This window comes from Haliaeetus albicilla, chromosome 8 (genome assembly GCF_947461875.1).
Source record: "Haliaeetus albicilla chromosome 8, bHalAlb1.1, whole genome shotgun sequence".
In the NCBI taxonomy this organism is placed as follows: domain Eukaryota; kingdom Metazoa; phylum Chordata; class Aves; order Accipitriformes; family Accipitridae; genus Haliaeetus; species Haliaeetus albicilla.
Window position 1 is genome coordinate 40,817,708 of NC_091490.1, and position 18,624 is coordinate 40,836,331.

The 18,624-nt window shown below is 53.8% G+C and overlaps 1 long non-coding RNA gene across 1 annotated transcript; it reads left to right on the top strand.

Annotated features, from left to right (window-relative positions):
* Window positions 1-2: 2 nt before the first annotated feature.
* LOC138686527 (uncharacterized) lies at window positions 3-17,951 on the top strand. The gene is made up of 4 exons (XR_011325889.1): window positions 3-1,158; window positions 2,519-2,597; window positions 13,729-16,502; window positions 17,729-17,951. It is a non-coding gene; the product is annotated as an uncharacterized lncRNA (long non-coding RNA).
* Window positions 17,952-18,624: the final 673 nt, after the last annotated feature.

Consider the following 18,624-nt stretch of genomic DNA (forward strand, 5'->3'; position numbering starts at 1 on the left):
ATGTGGTGCTGGTGGCTTTTTTCAGCCCCCCCCCCCCTCCCGAGCAGGGCTGCAGGACGAGGAGGGGGTGATGCTGGAAGGGGTGTGGGTCCTCTGAGTGGCACGAATAATTTGCAGTTAGCAGTGGGGAAACACTTAAAAAATCTGGGAATCCTGGGGAAGGCAAAGAAAAGAGAGGACTGAAGAGGTGGGCTTTAGCCTTCCCCAGTAATAATAATTATTAGCCCAGGCACAAATGCTGGGGATAGTCCATCTCCAGGCAGAACAGGGCAGCAGGCTTTCCAGGACAGGCAGGCTCAGACTACATTGGAGCCTGGCAAAGAGAATAAATCCTTTTTGATTTTGACCAATGTAACCCCAGCACACACAGTGTCTGGGCTCAGGCAAACTTGTCCAGAAAAACAGCCACGGCCGAGGCTGCTGGAGAGCACAGCTCTGCCGGGGAAGCTGATGCTCCTGTCCTGGCCCATGATGGCGTGCAGATGCGTTGATGCCACACCATCCATCCCTGGTGTTCACATGCTCCTAACCTTCATAGCTGCCAAAAACCTCAGATTAGTTTTTTTATCTGAAAAGGTGAAGACAAGAATTGGCTAGGATGAGAGTGTGCCTAGCAGCAGTATAAAACCTCCAAATACAGCTGCTTTTCAACAGGAGCTCCCCAAATGCTTATCAAAGAATCCGATTTTAAAAACAGAATTTTTTTAGTGACTGGCTTTATTCTCACCTATTGAGTTTTGGAAGAGATCAATTGACTTTTGGATTATTTTTTTTCCCCCTAAAGATTCAGAAAAGCTGCTTTCCCAAATAAAAAGGCTTCTTTTTTTTTCAACCAAGCCTTGAAAGCACAGATGGAGAAAATGCAAATATTTTCATCCACGGTTTTTGTAGATGAAAAGTTTTTTTCCCTTGCTGCTGTCTTCGGCAGCCCTGTACTGAGCTTACTCGAAAACCTGGGTCTTATTTAAAAAGCTCAGACAGGAACTGTTTTGAAAATCAACCTAATACTTACAGACTTTTTTTTGATTTCTCAGGAGTAAAGCCAAGTCAGCTCACTGCAGGGGAGGAAGAAAACTCAGGATGAGCTTGTGTCTCTGGTCTTTTTTATTTTAACCTGTCCTTAGTTGACACCTCTAGATGCTGCACACACTCAAAAAGGTGAGTTTTGACCCTGCCCAAATGCTTGATCCTGCATAAACATGTTTAGTTTTTATAGGTAGCGAGGAGCAATCACAGGAGTGATGCACCCACCGGTCTGTACAAACCTATTAATTACTGGGATGGAGCTGGCTGGCTGTTAATTCACAACTAAAAGGTGCAGTGTAGCTGTACTGTTCCCTTGACAGCGTGTGTAAACACCGCAGCGCTCCCAGCTTTCCCATCCAGCATCTCATCCAGAGAGGAGCGTGGGCCAAGTTGGCTGAGGGGTGCCCTCGCTCTCCTTCTCTCCTATTTTCCATTTCGCTGGACCTAGTGTCATGTTAATTTTTGCGCTCCCAAGGTTTCTCTTGGCACGTGGCTCAGAGAGCAGGGGGGCCCAGAAGCCAAGCAAAGTGATTTCTTTATGTAAACGAGCGCTGATTATAATTACACTGCTATAATTACTGCTAAGCAAATAAACAATAAAGGGCAGCAGCATCCCCGAGGCATGCGGGACTTATGCAACCTCTGCAAAACCCCGGGAGCAGATCATGTGCGTTCCCCCTGGGGCTTGCAGAGCAGGGGATGGACTTGGAGCAAAGGCTTGATTTTACAGTGTCCTGCTCCGGGCAAGTTGGGGTGACACGGGAGCAGCCCGGGGAGACAGGGAATTGGGAAAGCAAAGCATCTCTGTGTGTATTTTGCACAGTGAGGACACCTTTCCACTAGATGAAAGTCCTCTTTGCTCTCTTTCTGGGCTATTTGGATCCAAGTGGATCTGCCGGTGGGATCTCCGAGTCTGCCGGTGGAGCAGGCAGCGAGTTTCTCACCCCAAGAAACCAGCCAAGCAGCGAGCCACCTCTGCGAGGTTTCCAGGGATGGTCCAGCAGCGCTGCCCACGGTGGTTCTCGGAAGGCAGGGCATCGCTGAGGGATGCGGGACAGGACCTGGCCTCTCGCCTGGAGCCTGTATATAGCCAGGTGGAGCAGCCCAGCCTGGCGCTCACCCAAGCCTCCCCTCCGGCGGCATGCCCTCGCCGACAAAGGCCAGACCTTCATACCTTAGAGAGAGACACGGCTTATGCACTCATTTACTCTTAACAGAGTAAGTACTGGCTGTCTCATGCCTGGCACTGTGTCGGCGCTTATGCTTCATCCCTGATTTGTGTGCTTTAAATGTAGGCAGCGCCCAGCAAAGCCACATTTCGAGAGTGACTGCAGTGCACGTAAAATAATTCCCCGCTCCAGGGACATCCCCCGTCAGCTTTTTTGATGCTCCTGTGGCATGGTGGGAGTTAACACCCCCGAGAAGGGGGATGCAGCAGGGCTTGTTGGAGATGCCACTCTTCTGTCTTCCTAAACCCATTTTTTTTTTCCAGTCAGGCTGGGACAATGCTGCACCAGAAGCCAAGAGAAAGGCTGGAGTGAAGCTGGGGAATACTGGCTGCGGTGGTGCAGGTACTGGCACAGGGGAGCATGTTGGGGACAGGTCGTCTACAGGGGGTGCACAGAGGAACCCGTGGAGGGGAAAGGGCCCTTGTACGGAGTTCATATATCGCGTGGCCTTACCCCAAAGCAGCTAGGCTTTTGCCTAGCAAAGCTGTTTCTATCTCCCTAATGATTGGGAGCCATCCTCTAGGTTTATATGCAGCCAGCTAGTGCCCATTAACACCAGAGAAAATGTTCGTCTTTAGCCTAAATGCCCCCCCCTCTATCTCTGCGGTCTCCCCTGCCTTCAAGGGTGCTTACAGCACTCCAGCCTACCTCCTCGCTCCTCGGTTTCCCAGGCTAAAAAGGCCAGGTCCCATAGTCCTTGCCTGCAAGCTGGCCACTCTGTTTCTTTTGATTCCCAGTTCCTCTTCATCCATCCCAGTTTCCCTTTATTTTTCTTGAGCACGAGTGACCACAACTGTTCCCCCTGAGCCTTCCCAAGGACTCGGTCCCCGCTCTCCTACTGTTCTTTTCTCCCGAGCAAGTCTGTACCTGCTGTAGCCTACAATCCTCCCTGCCTGCCCCCATCAGCACGTGGGGCCGGCGGCTGGAGGTGGGAAGTAGCCGGCCCTGCGCAAGAGCAGGGCATGAGCACTAAACCCTGCCCGTGACTTGTCAGCGGAGCTGGGAACATCTAACTTGGCCCTGAGTGACAGTCCTGCACTCTGAGCTGCTGTTACACCTCCGTTCCCTGCCTGCTGTGATTGCTTCCAGCCTTCAAATAACATTTCAGATGCAGCTGTTTGGTGGAAAATAGTTTTTTCCTCCTGGATCGCTGTGAATGCGCCACATCGTAATTAAAAGCCAGTGAGTTGTGGGTACTGGAATTAGCACGGGCATTTGCAGCCTGGCGGGCTGCTTGCTGGTTAGAGGCACGGTGTTCGCATGAGGCTTCTGCTCTGCTTTGTTTCACACAGCTTTCTGTAATAAAATCAGACTTCTAGTGCTAGCAAACCATCTGCTGCTTCCCAAAGGTCTGCAGGGGCATTAACTCCCTGTTTTACCCTCTGCAAAACCCCTGCCATAGTCCCGGCTGGTTTCATGGTGGAGGGTTTGAGTCCTTCAGCTCTGTAGCTAAAGAAGTTCTGGCTTTCGCAGGAGGTCAGTGTAGGTCCTGAGTCCCTGGGAGGTGCTCGGGCAGGAGGAGGTTTGAGCCCTGGGAAGGGAAAACGGGAAAAGCATCAAGAGGGAGAAAACATTTCCCTCCATCTCCTCTCCCCACCAGTTTTTCTGCGGTGCTGAGGCTCTCAGCTCCTCTCCAGGCTTCCCCCCATTTTGCTGCTGAGGAGCCGTCTCCGAGTGACAACGGTGAGCGGATTAATTAATCTGCCTGTCAGCCCTTGGCAGCAAGAAGCTCTGCCACGCCAGCTCTAATTAAACCGAACAAAACCTACCTTTATCTCCAAACCTTGCCGCAGGCTGGGATAAGGCAGGAGGCCACCGGGAGCTGAACTCAGGCAGCTTCATCGCGCCCAAGAGCCTGGCACCCACCCCTGCATCTCGCCGAGCGTGGAGGGGCTGGGGAACACGTATCGCACGATGGTTGTGCCACCCTGAAAGGCAGGTCAGGAAAGGGAAAGGTGCGAGCTGCGTTGCTCCAGCTCCTCCAGCGACACCAAACCTCACAGGGGCTGTCAGCCCTCTGGCAAATTTGATGCCGAATGTCTTGCCCGTGTCTTACGCCCAAGGGGGGGATTTTTCCGCTTCAGTCTCCAATCCTTCTAGCAAACCTTTTGATGGGCTCCGGGAATCGCTTGTGGTGGGACCACTCGTGGCCTCTCGGGAGGGTCCTGGGTGAAACCTGGTACCTGTTGATGCTCCAAATGGCTGGAAAGCAATATTTAAATCAGAAACAGATGTAAAAAAACACAGAGAGGAGACAACCCGCTGGGAGGGCACATGCCACGTGGGGTGCAGCTGCTCGGAGCCTGGTGCTGGTGGGGGGGGCTGGCCCCCACCCCCTGGGGGTGGCCCTGCCTGTCCGTGCCCTGGACCACCAGCCCCGGTTTCCCTGCAGCACGGCCTCTGGGCTGCAGGGAGTTGCTCGCCTTGCATTTCTGTTTCTCCTGGCGGAGGACGACTGATCTTACTTAGCTGAGGAAGGCCGATAAGAGCATTATCTGGAGGTACGGCCAGGATGAAGCAGTTGTTTGCAAGGCAATAGCCTTCTCGTGGTTCCCTAATGAAGGGGAAAGGCAAGGCTAAGCCGGGGTGGGTGTTATACAAATCCATGTATGCATGGGCCTTCAGCTGGTGTTTTACCTGGGTGAGTGTCAGTCACAATACATGCTGGTGGTCCTGTCCTTCTAGGGTTTTTTTTTTCTAACTACATAGTTTGGGGAACTTTAATTGCTCTATGATTAAGTGACTTTTAATTTTCCTCTCGTCAAATGTAATCCCATTTGCTCCTTCTTCTTTTCCTTTCATTCTTTTTCTTTCTCCCTCCTGGAAATTAAATTAACATTCCATCTAATTACTCAGCCACTTCTCTAATTGCTGAGGGGACTGTGGTTGTTGTGCTCATTTAATTAATTGAGACCTGCAATGTTTAATGCAGAAGAGGATTTATTGGCTGTGGAGCTGGTGTGCAGGGCTCGTCTGGCAGGAGCAGCGTGCTCCGCGGAGAGGGAGGTAGATGCCAGCCCAGAGGGCTAGGAAAGGCTGGATCTGAAATCCCTTTTTTGGAGTATAATTATGGAGCAAATAGCTTTCCCTGCTGGTTCAGTCGCCTTTCTGGGTGCATCCTTTTTAATGGTATTTTAAAACACATCATGCCCAGAGACGTTCCGACAGTCAAAAGAGATTTGCCCTCTGAAGGTCACCCTTGGCATGCTCGTCTATTCCTGCTACAGCAGCAGCAATCCCCGAGAGCTGCTGACCATCTCCCGGTACAAGTAGCGATGGCTAAAAGCCGAGGAGCAGGACAGACTTGTCCTTGTGCCAGGAGCTGGAAGCGGAGGGCTGGCCGCACGTTGGGGTTCATGGGCCCTGGGGGAAAACTCTGCTGGGAACAGAGGCACATTCAGGAAAGGAGATAACAGGCTCCTGATGTGTTTATCCTGGGGGCAGGTTGCTTTGGCTGTGGTCTGTGCGGGGGATTTAAGCAAATCCATTGTATTTTGCATTGCTGTTGACTAGGAGCACGCGTGCAGCCTGCTCCTCGGCTAAGGGCAGGCAGGATCTCCCAGCATCGCATTTATGCTTGAGGGTTTTTTAAAATGCCTGCAACTCGGCTGCTAGGGACCTGCCTCAAGTCGCTGCCTGTGTCTCCCTTCCAGTTTCAGTGCTGACCCCCACCACTACTCCGAGCGTCAGGGCTGGGACATGGCCCAGTTCAGCTCGAAGGCTGGCTTATTCCTCCATCCTGATGCACAAAGTCCTTCTCTCTGAGCACTTTGCATCTCTTTGGGGCAAAACCTGCCTCTGTGTGTGCAGTGCAAGGCTCTGCTCTAAGCTGATGCTTCCATAAGTCACCATCATATCAATACTTAAAAAAACGCCCCCGAGCCGGCCAATTGATCTGAATGTTTTATTTGCAGACCTGCCAGGCATCTGTAAATTCCAGGCATCCCCATTTCCGTGGCAGGGGATTTTATAAGAGGCGGAACAGCTTTGAAGTGAACGCCCTCTGCCCCCAGCAGCTCTCCCAGTACCAGCAGCAGGGTCGGAAGCCTGATTGTGCAGGCACCTCCAGCTGCAAACCCTCAGCCAGAGCCGGAGTCCCACAGCGGGTCCATAATGCAGGATGGCCGCATGCTGTGCCCAGCTATGAGCCTTTTAAAGGATTATACCCGCCTGGAATGTAAAGGGGAGGGAGGAGTGAGCAGCGCTCCAGCCCTGCCAGCACGGCCACCAGCACCCAGGGGCAGGTGAGTTCTTCACATGCTGCTTTGCCAGGAGGAATTAAACCAATTCTCCGATGCCCTCTCTTAGTGCTGGAGTGTGGATGTGGCCTGACAAACTGCCAGGGCTGAGCCATGAGGTTCCCCACAAGGATCTGTAGTAGGGACACAGATGGATGCTGAATCCCTCCGGACCTGCAGCTCCTGATCTGAGCACCCCAAACTCGCCGTGTCACTTTGCTCTAAGCCCAAGCCGGGCTGAGAGTGGTACGAAGGAGGCAGGTGACTGCCTGCACGAGGGAATTTGCCCAGGTACTTGGCGAAAGCCATTCTGCAACAGAAGTGTTGGGTGGAGGGAGGCAACCCTTTGGTCTGCATCGTGGCAGGACCTGAACATTGGAGCGTGTTTCTGTGATGCTCTGGCCTTCCTGACTTGGCTTAGATGGCCCTGCAAGGCACCTGCTCCATACCAAGCTCCCTCCCTCCTGCCACCAGCCACACGCCAGCGCTGTGTCTCCTGGTCGCTGTTCCCAGTGAACAGGACTTCTCCCCAGCCTTTGATTCTCAAAAAAACATGGCTTTCCCTTAAGGAACCCAGCCAGCTTTTTCTATGTCTGTCTAAATGGTCAGTCAAGAGCTAGCAGCACCTCCCAGCTTTGGCATTCAGCAAAAGCACCGTTTCTTTACAAGCAAGCACAAAGCAACAGCTTTGGTATGAGATTTCTTTGCAAGGAGATAACAATCCTGGAGCCACTCCTCGCATTTTCTGTAACGGATCCGTCCTCTCTCGCATTTGGCTCATAGTCAGTGACCAGGCTGTCTGATCGGGACTTGGGTTATTTCTATGCAGACTGGAGGAAGCAGGACCCAAACCAAACTCCTGGGCTGGTTCTGCTGCCTTGGGTGAGGCTCAGGCTCAGGGCTGCTCTTCAAGACGTTTCCCTTTAGACTGGTGAGAGCGGTACTAATGCAGTCCTCCTTGGAGGGTGCATGTCGCGGAGATTAGGCTATTGTGTTCGACAGCATTGAGGGCATTAGATAAATCCTCCTGTGAGAATGGCCCCTCCTCTGCTTTCCCTGGGCAGTGCCAGGACAATGTCCTTAAGCTGCTCCCTGTGCCACCAGCACTGATCCTGTTGCAGACCGAAATCTGGTTCACGGTGATCGATTTGCAGCCCCCAAGGCCATGACCACAAACAGGTCTATGAGGCTGGCTGGGGTCTGCTGCTCGAAGCTCCCAAAGGGATGTCCTGCTGGGAGAAGAGGCTGCTGCTGTCTGAAGGGATATTATCTAAAGCCGTTCCTCTCCCCTGGACATGCTTGTGGGTCACAGACCTGTCCTCTCTCCTGCTGATTTGCTGTGGTTCCAGCACCAGGGATGAAGCTGCAAGACCAGATCCCAAGGGTCCCTGTGGCTGTGGGTGGCCGGTGGCACAACAAGGACCGTTCCTGGTGGGGGACCTGCAGCAAGGAGCCCACGTGCAGCCGGGCCATTTCTTGTGGCATTGTAAGAACTCAGCTCCCCACCAGCATGTCGGCTGCTGAAGCTCTGAGCATCCCTGCTCTGCCAGGGTGGGCAATGAAATGAGTTTGCTTGCGGTAGCCAGTACCCTAAGGCATCCCGACTGGTAAGGTCAGCACCCTGGATGATGGTGCGCTCTTCCAGAGCCAGACACCTCCGGCTGCCAGCAGTTATTTTGAAAGAGACCTCGGGAAGGCAGGCTCTGCTCTGTATCCCAAGGATCGTGCTCCTTGTGCATCAGCATTCATCCCCTTCCCTTCCCAGCCAAATACTGCTCCAAGAATGAGTATCACTTGCCTCTGAGAAAATGAAGGCAATTTGACTGCAGGGCTTAAATCCAGTGTAAAATGTACTAGGATCTGACTGCTGATGGGGAACATCTGGTCTGTGACCTTCACGCCCGAGGAGGTGTGAAACAACTCTTTGGAGATAGCTCCGCAGCAGGCAGGATGCTTTACAGTGGCTTGTTACTGCTCCAGAGTGGAGCCCTGGGCAAGGTCCCGGAGACCTTTGGGGATTGCTGGGAGCTGCCCGCTGCAGCTCAGCGGTGGTCGAGGCGGTCCAAGTTCAGGTGGAGGTGGGAGAAATGCAGGAATGCAGGTGTCTGGGACAGCCCTGCTGCCAGGCACCGAGGCAGAGCCCACGGGAGCACCAGCGATGTTACGGCACTTCTTGCTTCGCTTCTCAACAACCCTGCTCAGCCACTAAGGAGCGACCTGCATGGCTTGTGTCCCCCTCAATAGCTCTGTATCCCGGTCCCTTCCAAGCATCCCATCTGGACCACGTTACAGGGAGAAGCTGAGGCACACATGGCAGAGTCCATGCTGCTGGAAATGGCATTTGTTCCTCTGCCTGCCTGTCGCTGCCCAGCCCGTGACTGCAACTCGCTTTTGGGGACTCGGTTTATTACAGCTTGAATTTTTAATCTGTTAATAATCTGACATGTTACTCAAAAAAAATGAGATGGATATGGAAAAAGGCAAAGCCACCGCTCTTCTGCTGCACAGCGTGTGCCCAAAGCTCAGCCCATGCAAGAGGAAAAAGGGCTCATAAAAATATGATTAGATTTACTCTGCCTCATTTCAAACCAGAGCATGCTCGTAATTCACGGTGACAGAGGAGGGTTCACCAGGCAGAGACCCCACTGATAGACATTTCAGTAACCACTTTCAATTAGGAGTTTCTTGGCAGGTTCCCAACTTTGTGTCAAACTCTTCTGGGCTGCGTTTTGGCCGGGTCAGCTTCATATGTGTAATTGAGTCCCTGCTGAGCAGCAAGGCAGGAGGGTTGCCTTTGCTCGCAGGGAAGGTGGAGGACTGTCCCTGACAGCCTGCGAAGGAGGAGCATTTCACACCCAGCGTAGAAAACTGTCTTCTAGCTGAATTTTTCCATTTAAAAAAAAAAAAAAAAAAAGAAAAGGTTTTTTTGGAAACCACTGGATTTGGGGTTAAAAGAAAATAGTTTTTTCAAGATGCATGCCAAACAAAGAAACAGATTAATCCAAGGTGACCCTCTCCCACCTCTCCAGGCCAGTATCCAAGATCCAGCCGTCCTCAGGCTGGTGTGGCCAGGGTGAGACGGCTCAAATGCAGGGACTGGTGCAACCACCGCATCCGTGCCATCTCTCCCGGCACTGCGGGAGGACTGGACAGCCTGTGCCCGTGGCTCCCCCAGCTCTTACTCCCGGCAGGCTGGGATGTGGCTGAGCTGGAGCAGGCTCTTGCCTTAGCTCCGCTTCAGCATCCGCTGAAAAATTTTAAAGCCTGTTTTATGGCAGGCAGATCTGGCCTGAAGCCTTTTTCCCTCCCTGGAGATTTCAATGAGAAACTCATTATTTTTCTGATTTTTGTTGACACTCTGTGTAAGAGTTGCCATGGCTCTCGCCCGGCACACCTCTCCTGGTCGGGAAGTCGGGGGACTGGAACGGGGAAGGCGCAAGGCACGGCTGCTGCCATCGCCTGCCAGGGCCAGGCGGGGACACGGGGACACAGCTGCACCCAGGGACGTACCAGGGTGCAGGAATCTCCGCAGCCCTGGCCTGTCCCCAGCACCATGGCCGAGACCGGTGCCCCGCGTTCCTGTTTCACCCCTCTCTTGCTGTGATGCATTTTGCTATTTCCCAAGCTGTTTCACACCATTTTGCCACGAGCCCCACTTTTTTCCCATATCTTTTCCCGGACAGGACTCTGGGTATCCTGAGCATGCTGAAGTTTCACGGCCCATTAGGATAAGGGAACGACATCCCCGTCAGCTGGGTTCACTGCTCCGGGCTGCCGAGAAGCGGAGAGTGAATTACAAGCAGGCTCGGAGCCGGGCTACAGCCTCCGGCGAGGATGGGATTACTCAGGATATGGCCACCGAGGAAGTGCAGGGGATGCTGCTCTCCCAGTGCTGGGGTGGCCGATGCTGGGGAACCCCGATCTCTGGTTGCTGCTGCTCTGTGGCTGCCTGTCCCGGGGGACCATCGCCGCGGAGCTGAGGTTGGTGTTTGCTGCTCTCGGAGGGACTGTTCTCCTCGTACGGGGTCTGTGGCCCACGGGGGCAGCCCCTACAACCCCCCTCTGTCCCTGGCACCGCTCGGCACCCTCCTTAATTAGTTTTGCAGACTACACAGCCGTTTTTGATGAAAAACATCCCACAAAAAGCCAATGAGCAGTCACCGAGCAACAGTGCGGCCTCTTTTAATGATATTTTCTTTGTGGTTTTGGGTTGGAATATCTTTCTCTTAAATGAAGAAAGAAGCCTCCCTCTTGGACTGAAATGATTTGACTTTATCCCTTCATTTTCTTGCATTCCTAACTGCTCAGCTCCGGCACCTAGGGCTCAGCAGGAGTTTTAAATTGGCCATAGCAGGGCTAGGATGCTGACCTCTTTACCTGTTTCCTTCCTACCATCTTCTGCACTGTCCTCGCTTGTGCCACCACTGACGCATCCTCAATTCCTTTGCCATGTGGCGCTCAGGTTTTGCAAAGAGGCCAATGCCCGGTTCGTCTCGTGGGTGGCTGTTTGCAGCAAGCACGGGAGAACCGCTGCTGTAAGCAAGCAGGTTTTGTCCCATCTCGAGCTGGGACATGTCATTGATGTTCACCAGCACTTTCACCACGTGTAATCTTGTAGTTGCATCCTCTGGGGAAGGTGTTTTATCCAACACGATATATAGGAGCCAGCCCCAGGCATGCTCCTTCCCTGGACTGTTCCAGCTCCTTCCAGTATGGTTGTATTTTATCTGTGGAGCTCTGTAAGGATTTTGTTCCGTCATCCTGGAATTTTTATGACTCCTTTGTGTGTATATAATGCGATTGCCCTGGAACAGAGAGAAATTAATCATTGTTACTTTGTTAGTTTTCAGGAATTTTTAATGTCTATGTTTTTGTTCATCTGTCATGTCCAAATGTGGGGTCCATGGGCTATTTGACATTTAAAATGACTTAATTGCTTAGATTTTCTCACTCATTGTTTATGGACACTTGTTAGTAGTAGATTCTGAGTGTGACATTATGTACCATGTATTTTCTGGCTGGTTCCAATTTTTCACTCCATCCCAGTGGTTCACAACATCTCCTCTTGCTATAGATCAGTCTTGGGACTCCGTCATCTCCCAACGGGTCGATGGGGCGAGCGAGGCTGCGAGAGGTAGCCTAGAGTAACATCAGCCTGCAGCGCATCCCTCCCTATGTCGAATGACGTGGGAATCCAGGGCCTTTAATGGCTCTTTTAAGATGTCAGCATAAGGAAGATATCTGAGATGTCATTGCACAGTGTGCAGTACCCATTCTGTGGCTGGGCTGTAGATGCCACGCGGGATCAGGGCGAGTCGCCCATGGTATCTGGTGGTAGCTGGTTTCAGCCCTAAGCCTGGGAGCAGGCTTGCTCAGCAGCTTTCTGCCAAATCTCTCATTTTTAGGGACTGCTGCCTCTTTCACGAGCCTCCACCCTTTGCAGCGGGCAGACCAGCTGGGTGCTGCTCCTGTCTGTGCCTCCCCAACTCCTGCATGAAGGTTTGCTCTGGGTAACCCTGCTTGGGGCATCCCAGATCTGCGCTGGGAAGGTGCACAGCACCCGGGCAGGCATTGCCCTTTGGGACTCTGAACTGCCCTTGATTTGCCCGGGTCACTGTAAGCAGGTTGCTTCATCACAGCGGGCCTTCATATCCATAGGGCCACCATGCCGGGTGAGACTTGAGATCACAGGTGATCCTTTCTCACCTTCCAGAGGATGCACAGTGGGATGGGAGGCCAAGTGCATGTTGGAAGTGAAGTCTGGCTTCATCTCCCCATGGAGACAAGGTAGAGCTCAGCCTCACTGGCTCCCCACCTGCCCAGGGCAGGACTGCTCCATGCACCATCATGCCTTGCAGCTAGAAGGCTCTTCTAAAACATCTTGTATTTCGACAGCCTGTTGCTGTGAGGCCAGAGCTGGATGGTTGCACAGCCGTTTCCCCGTGCCCATCATCTGCTCCCTGCTCACACAGCTCAAAGGCAGCACTCCAAGCTTTCCAGTCCATGCTGCTACAGGCAACGGTTTTATTAGCAACCCTCCTTGTCCTGACCCATCCCTGTGAGATGCCCAGGTGGGTGTCCTTTTTAGGTACCCAGATGTGCATCCTGCTCAGGCTTCTTTTGCAGCTGCAAGCAGAAAATGCTGGAAGAGCAAAGGGAGATCTCCGGACTCTGCTCACAGTCAGCCTGCAAGACATCAGCTTGGGGCCGGTTTAAACCCTGGTGGATTAAGGGCAGCTTGACTGGTCAAGAAGAGGCAGCCAAGCCAAATACGAGCAACTCCCAAACCTCCTCCACAAGCCAGAGGCTCCCCGTTACACTCTGGATTTCACTGCCTCGTAATTTGAGGCAGAACATGCTGGTACCAATCCTGCTAGATAGAGCAGGGTGAGGTGTGGGGACAGGCAGGCGCTGGCTGCTGGGACAACCAGACAGACTGACGTTTGGGCTCTTAGCAAATGCTGCAGGACAGATGGAAACTACATATCACTAACCATATTACACACGTCATTAGGAAAATGTTAGCTACAACAAAAGATGCGGATTGTACCAGGCTGCGCTTCCTAAGCAGCCTGCAAAGCCTTTGCAACGTCATGTGCTTTTGCTGCGGCTCCGTAATGGCTTCGACGCTTTCTTGGGCACGTTTGCTCCTGCTCCATTGAGGCTGTTTCGCATTAAATTGTTTGTTTAGCAGCTACTGGGTTTTTGGCAGGACAGCTGTTGTCTTCTGTGGGTTGCAGAGCAGGAGGGTGTCATGCAATGCTGCTTTGCAGAGCAGCTAGGCATGTCAAGGTAAACCCTCCTCATTTCAGAGACAAGAGCAACAGTACCCATCGCTGCTGCCCGCCCCGTGGGTCCCACCATCTCGCAGCACCCTGTGGGCTCAGACCAGGCGGTCTTTGTGGCAGGGGTGTCCCTGCGGCTCCCGCCAGGGCCGTGGGGACCCAGGGCAACTGTGGACCAGGCTCCGTAGACCACTCCTGGGAAGGTCTCCCCATGGGGCAAGGTCACCCAGATCCCAGACCCCCAGCGAAACCCTCCAGGCCTGATGTGTGCTAAAGAAAACAGTCCCAGCTTATTAATACTTGCAAAAACAAACACTAGGAAGACAGGAGAAGGAATGAGCCAGCCATTAGGGGAGCGCTAAGCCGCCCCTCTCTAGACCTCTGATCCCTCCATTTCCTATGGCCATTGCCTCCCTGAACACCCCATGCCAAGATTTGCCTCTTTTTCAGGGTCTCTTCAGCATCTCCAGCAGTCGCGTTGCAACGCAACATCCTGACTTCCAATATGGCAAAGCTCTGCTTGGGTGGGAGAGTGTGGAGAGGAGCCACAACCAAGGGAGACATGGCATGGCCACAGGAGACACTGCAGGATCAGCAGCTCAGCATGCCTCCTGGGGCCTTGCAAGGGTTTTTACCTTTCCTTCTCAGTACTTCTCAATTTTTTATTTTTTAATTTTAGGAGTGGCCAGCAACTGATTTTAGGTGGTTCCTGAGCCCAACAAGTACAATCAGGCTAACGCTGCAGAGCATGGCAGCTGGAAGAGGTTAGCACCGGCACGCAAGTTAGTGTTGTGTTCTTTCACGCTTAGGAAGAGGAGACAACACAAATGAGGTTTATTTTAGCCCACCCACCCAGAAGCATTCGTGGTACCGGGTCCTGCAGAGACACACGTCTGGGTGTGCAATTCGCCATGGGACTGGCGTGGCAGGTCCAAAACGACAGCAGGGGTGGCTGGGGAGGGAGTGAAGGAGATCCCGGCACCCCACGGCAGAGAAGGCAGCTGGTGAGCAGCGCAAAAAGCCACGCACCGTAGCCCATGCTTCGTCCTAAGGTAACGCTTTGCCAGAGTTTCCTGCTGAACTGGGTGAGTATTTTGGGGATGGGGGGGTGAAGGTCAGAAGGGACATCTGGAGGTGATGGATCCAAACCCCCGTGCAGGGCAGGGCCTCACTTAGGTTGCTCAGGGACTTATCCTGAGGAGTTTTGACCATCTCCAAGATTGCTCAGCCTCTCCGGGAACCAGCCGGGAAGGGCTGATGGAGGAGAGGCTGAGTGAGGGTGAATTATCCCTGGCTCCAGCGGCTGCCTGGTCCCTAAGAGACACCTGGGGATGGAGGGGGCCCAGGTCCGAGCGTGCCTGCCCGCAGCTCTGCCTGCTGCTGAGGATGAAGGACCTGTCCCCCGTCTGAGGTCCAAGCAGGCAGGAGTCGGGGGCTTCAGCCCCTCCACGCAGGAGCCTGCTGGGGGAAAGCCAATGCTGAGCGTATCCCAAACACGAGCCAGCAGCGCAGCACTGCCGGGACTCGGGGTGCGGATATGATGGGGAGCGCTGGGAGGCTACCTCCATCCCAGTTTGCATCTGCATGTTTAAGGATGTTTAAAGAGTACTTAACAGTGTTTAGGTATGTCTGAGAGCTCACCCTTCTCCCTGGGACTAGAACAGGCAAGGGAGACCGCATAGGAGATGCTCTGCCAGCAGAGTGGTCCCAAAGCTGCCCTGAGGTGGGTGGCATGGCTGGAGCTGGAGGGGACCCACAGCCTCCCTGCCTGCCACCCCGGGGCACCCCGGGTGCCACCGCTCAGGATTTGCTGCCGAGGAGGAGTTGCTGCATGCAGCGAGTTGTGAGCGTTGTCAGCTGCCAGCGGTGCATGAGCAGCCCTCTGCTCACTGGGCTGCACCGGGGACGAGCCACCGCATTGATGTGTGCCTGAGCCATGTCCTGCTCGGACATCCCTGGTGCTGGTGCCATCGGGAAGCATCCTGAGCTAGGGAGACGAAGGCCTTTGTGCAGCAGTGTTCCTCTAGATCTGCACTGGAGATGTATGGGGGAGGACTGAAAATGCCTTCGAGTCCCAGTCCTGCAAGAGGGGTCCTGGAGATGCACAGCTGGATGAAAGCAGGCACATCTGGGTTGTATTCCCCGCTCGGCTCCGGCCCCACTGCTGGGGCTGGGCTCCTTCCTCCCCACTCCAGGCTGCTCCATCCCCGCCGCTGTGGCCAGAGGACTTTTGGAGGCAAAGATGGGCTGTCTTCCTCCCCCAGAGCCACCCTTGCAGCCCCAGGTGTTGGGGATGGCCAGAGAACATCGGTGGTGCCATTTCACCCCATTTTGAGGTTATTATTTTTTTCCTTTTGGTTGATTAAATCCAAACACGGCTAGTGTGCTCACAGCTTTCCCTTGATGCTTGTTGCCCAGAGTACCAGCACTGCTCAACATGCCAGTCTCCTCCTCGAGCAGCGGGCAGAGCTGATACGGGCTGGGTCCAGCCCCAAAACTGTCCCAAGGGATGGGAGTGGATGTTCCTCTTGCTCCGCTCCGGTCTGGATCAGACCTGCCACCTCCAGCATGGGACCCACCGTCCCCAGCAGATGGTGGCAGACTAGCTTGGCTTTAATCTGTCCCCAAACCCAAGGAAGTGTCCCCCATCCAAGCTACCTCCCCACCTGTCTGTCAATTAGCTTTACTCTTTGTTTTCTTCCTGGTGCTTTTCCACAAATATCTGTATAAACAGGATTTCTCTTTTGCAGATTTCCAATCGGAACTATTCAGTTTGGGGTTCTCTGTTTGTTTGTTTGTTTGTTCTGTGAAATTTGTAATGGTTTCCAGGAAAGCTGAAACCTTTTCAGCCCACAGCAAAGTGCCTGGGGTGCCCCAGCTGGGACACACGTGCCTGCCTCCCCCAGCACCCTGGCCGGCACACGCCGCCTGCCCCGACCTGCACCCCTCCGACTTACACAACAGCAAGCGGAAAACACGGATCGTGTTTCTTCCAAAACCTGCCACGAAACAAACCCGATGCCACTTTTGGAGAGCTGGAGAAAGGCAGGGTTTAAGTGAAACTTTTCTGTACGATGGAAAGAAATCATTAAGCCAAGCTTTGCAGCAATGTCCGTCTGCACCTATTGCCAGTTTCCCACATCAGAAAGCTTCACCCAGCTCTAAATCTGGGACTACAGCATCTGCTGGTGCTTGCAAAGAGGCTACATCAAGAGCACAGAGAGGTAGGGGCTGTCTTTACCCACAAGCTGGCTGTTAACTCTGAAGACTAATGATGTCAGGGCAAACAGCAGCAAGAACTGTCTTGTTTCTAACCGAGCCCACAAGGAGTGATGATACTTTCCGTTTCCTTTTGTAAACTAAAGTGCCTTTCTGTGGTCATCCCCGAGGTGACTGCCATTACCAAGGAGCCAGGGGAGTGATGGGGCTACTTAAATCAGTCCCACCAGCCCCGGGGTGAGGGTATGGGGATGAATGAGGCTGGGGAAGTGTATGTCCCATTAGGAGACAGCTGACAAGTGGAAGAGATGAAGCAGGGGGATGTCCCTGGCTCTCTTTGAGCATCCCCACCAAGGCCTCGAGGTGTACAGGCATCAGCTGTGGGTGCTGCCGTGGCCCTTCCCAGCAAGGGCTTCGGTCCCTCCCCAGCCAGGGCCACCACGGGGCAGCCAGAACAACCCCTCTGATCTTGGCTAGGCTGAGGGACGGCAGCACTTGAAGCGTGCGGAGTCCCAGATTTGGCTTAAATTAAAAGTTGTTTCTTGTGGGATTTAAATTCCTTGACATTGCTCTCTATAGAGCTGACCTGGATTTATTTATTATTAGAAATAACTTCTCCCAACTTTGCCATATTAGAGCATCACAGCAGCCAGGGCCGGGGACAGGAGCTTGGAGATGGGATGTTTGTCACCCCAGTCCCTCGTTGTCCCCAACCCTGTCCAAGCCCTGCGTGGCCAGGACAAATTGTAGGGATCTATTATATGTTTGTGTGCCAAGGCTGGGAACGACCATCATCTCTGGGCTGCTCCAAACTGTTTCTTTCTCTTCTGCAAACCAAGAAGTTGCCGGAAAAAAAGAAACCTTTGGGATGAGATGAAGTGATGCAACTGAAAAATAAAATACTTTGCACATGAAGAGCATTAGTTTTTAACTGATAAAGTGTAATTTAAGAGGAATCTTTAGGGAAATGTGAGGCACTCCTGGGATTTTTAGTTTGCCCAACATAAACCACAAAGTTTCAGTTTACCTGAATGCATCCTTTTTTTTGATTGGGACATCAGGAATCTTCAGCAAAGCAGGTGACTTGTCCCGAGAGGCTGGGAGCTGTGGAGCTGTGCAGCCAGGCTCATTTCTTTACCCTGCCTGAGCCGGGCTGTTACCCAGCACAGGGTGAGGGGAACCGTGTGCGCAATGTGGCTGAATCCAATCTAACAATTTGGTTCTCCCACAGAAAGTGCAAGAACACTCTTCATCACCAGACAACACGTTCCACGTATTCATCAGATCCTGCCGTGCTCTCGGTGTGTCCTCGATCTGCAAAGCCCGTGTGGGAAAAGCCCTGATGTAAAGCTAAAGATTACTGTGCCACAAAGCCTTTGACAGCCACAGCGTGCCTCTGCTGAGACCGGTTTGAGACATGACATAAATGATGCCCTCAATTAACATGGAAGGGATGTGCCCTGTGGCCGGGGGGGCTTTGGGTACCGCTCTGGGGAGGGATGTGGCCAGGGGGGCTTTGGGTACCGCTGTGGGGAGGGATGCAGCTTGGGGGGGCTTTGGGTACCGCTGTGGGGAGGGATGCAGCTTGGGGGGGCTTTGGGTACCACTGTGGGTAGGGATGCAGCTTGGGGGGGCTTTGGGTACCGCTGTGGGGAGGGATGTGCCTTGTGGCCGGGGGGACTTTGGGTACCACTCTGGGAAGGGATGCAGCTTGGGGAGGTTTTGGGTACTGCTATGGGAAGGGATGCAGCTTGGGGGGGGGGCTTTGGGTACCGCTGCGAGGGGAGATTCAGGCACCGAGACCGGGCTGGGCGCTGCCCGCAGCCCCCCCTGCGTGGTGGGTGCCTCCCCGGGCGAGGGGATCGAAGCCCCCGGCCCCCACAGCCCCCCCCCCCCGTGGGCCAGGGCTCGGGCACCAGGTCCAGAGGCAGGGAACTGGGGGAGCGGGGCGATGCGGGGGGGGACGACACACAAGACCGGGGCTGCGGGGCAGGACCGGGGGGGTCTGGCTGCGCCCGGGCGGGGCGGGGCGGGGCCGGGCCGGCCCCAGCGGCTTCGCTACGAGAAGCGACCGGTGCCTCCACCGCGGGGGGGGGGGGGTGTCACGGACACGCCTGGGCTGCGGGA